The following is a 2,460-nucleotide window of genomic DNA, read 5'->3' as shown; positions in this document are numbered from 1 at the left end:
CTCTGCTTAATGGCTGACTTAGAATGGTTATCAATAGTATCAGTTTCTCTTTCCCTCCCAGCTTGATTTTGTTATTTTTTTCCTTTTGCTCATTAAAGGTGCCATTCCTTGACTACTTCTTAAAGTGACCTATTCACTGAATGGGGGTTACCTGCCTCTAAGGGAGTACTTGAAAAAGCCTTAGCCTAAAAAGGCCAAGGTCTCCCATTGCATCCTGGGCCATCTCCAGTCAACCTGATGAATACTTGGTCATTGAACCCAAAATGGCTCAGGAGGAGAAGTGAGACTGGTGACCTGCACAGCCCTGTCTCACTCAAAACAAAGTCAAGTGCAAGTCATATTATCCTTTCTCTGATGGCATGGTCTTCTTCGAAAATGAAGGTTGAACACAACTATTTATTAGACATCTATTATATGGGCCAAGTAACATATTATGCCTTTGGCAAGAGAGATAAATAATCATGGGTTCAGTAGGGAGCTTCCTATCTGCTGTGGGATCCCGCTCCCTCCTCCGTGCTGCCCAGGATGGTACCGCCCAGGAGCCTGTGCTGGCCCTGACCCACCCCTCTGGAGCACGTCAGGGGCTTCTCCCCCCCTGCCACCGTCCCGGCTGCCTCTGACCCGTGCCCCTGCCCCATGGCCTCTGTGGCACCGCCCCCTGCCCTGACAACCTGGAGGGAGGAGGCAGCCCTACCGCGCCACCAGCGCTGCCCAGCACCCGGAGAAAGCAGGGCAAAGCCAGTCTGCAAATAAAGAGTCCAGAAAAGCAAGGGTGCATACTCACACCTGACAGAGTTTGCACCACCCATGACCCCCATGGTGGATCACCTGGTGGCATCCAAGCCATTTGAGGATGACTTTGAGGCACCCAAGGTTGGGGGGGCAGCTCCTCCATTCCTTGGTAGCCCTGTGCCCTTTGGTGGATTCCGAGTACAAGGGGGCATGGCAGGCTATGGTGGTGGAGGTAGAGGCAGGCCTCAACCACTTTGACTACACCTTCCTCCTTTTCCCCCCAGTCCAATGGTTCCTGCCTTCAATATGCCCCCTCAGGGTCCTGGGTACCCACCCCTGGGTAACATGACCTTTCCAGTCAGCCCTTTAACCAGCGCTTGGGCCAGAACTTTAGCCCTCCTGGGAGACAGATGATGCTAGGCCCTATGGGGGGGTTTGGACCCATGATTTCACCTACTATGGGGCAGCCACCCAGAGGGGAGCCGGGCCCTCCTTCCTTTCCCCAACGATTTGCCCAGCCAGGTGCTCCCTTTGGGCCTTAACCCTTTCAGCGGCCTGGTCAAGGACTCCCAAGTCTGCCTCCCAACACGAGCCCCTTCCCTGGTCCTGATCCTGGGGGAGAGGATGGAGGGAAGCCCCTAAACCCTTCTGCAGCAACTGCCTTCACACAGGAGACTCATTTAGGCTCACCTGTGGCTGCTGTCAATGGCAACCAGCCCAGTTTTCCCCAGAATAGTGGTGGTCAGGGTGGAGGCACCCCAGATGCTAATAGCTCGGCACCTCCAAATAAGGTGGGACATCAGGGCACCAACCCCCTTCAGGCTTGGTGTATCCATGTGGGGCATGTCAAAGTGAAGTGAATGATGACCAGGATGCCATTTTGTGTGAGGTATCATGTCAAAAGTGGTTCCATCTGAAGTGTACTGGCATGACAGAGAATGCCTATGGGCTGCTGACCACTGAAGCTTCAGCTGTCTGGGCCTGTGATTTCTGCCTCAAGACCAAGGAGATCCAGTCAGTCTACATTGGAGAGGGCATGGGGCAACCAGTGGCTGTCAACGATGGGTGAATTGGGCACATTCGGTGTGGGACCAAGCAATCTCCTTGAGGATCATGGACCTTTCTCCTCTTGTGGCTCTTGATTCCAGCTCCTTACTCAGGCTGGGAAGAGGCAGAGTGACTCCTGGGGATAGGAGAAGGGATTTACTGGGCAAGAGAATGATTAGATCTCTCTCCTTGGAACCTGCCCCTGAAGGGCTAAGAAAGAATCCCCTGGGAGACCAAAGCCCCAGTGATCAGTGCCATTCTCTGATTGTCCAGGGTATCTTAAAGAGGAGAGGATATAGAGAGGTAGGATATGAGTGGACATTATTGATTAGTGGCTGCATTTCTTTGATGGTGTCAGATGCTTTCTAGTATTTGTGCCTAACACTCCTACTCAGCTTCCCTCTTAGGGATAAACTCCTGAATGTTTTCCCCCTCTGGACAGAGGTAATTGTCAGGGTTTTCCCTTATTCCTTCAGTGGCCTACCAATGGGTTTTAGCCCAGTGCAGAAGACAGTATTAGATGATGAGTGGAACCAGTTGGTAGGGGTCATCCATTATTTTTAACTATCCCCTTTTCCACTGACCTCCCTCCTCTGGAACCAAAAGGCTTTGAGGAAGCTAGATGAAGGTCTGACCTATAACATTCCTGGAGATTTTGGTGGCAGCAGAATCAGAATGGTT

The 2,460-nt window shown here is 52.2% G+C and overlaps 1 pseudogene; it reads left to right on the top strand.

The window, feature by feature from the left end:
• Nucleotides 1-636: 636 nt before the first annotated feature.
• Nucleotides 637-1,801, top strand: LOC140531508 (pygopus homolog 2 pseudogene; annotated as a pseudogene).
• The last annotated feature ends 659 nt before the right edge of the window (nucleotides 1,802-2,460 follow it).

Source organism: Notamacropus eugenii, chromosome 3 (genome assembly GCF_028372415.1).
Source record: "Notamacropus eugenii isolate mMacEug1 chromosome 3, mMacEug1.pri_v2, whole genome shotgun sequence".
Classification (NCBI taxonomy): Eukaryota; Metazoa; Chordata; class Mammalia; order Diprotodontia; family Macropodidae; genus Notamacropus; species Notamacropus eugenii.
The sequence above is the reverse complement of the archived record's forward strand: the minus strand, read 5'-3'. Positions and strand labels throughout refer to the sequence as shown.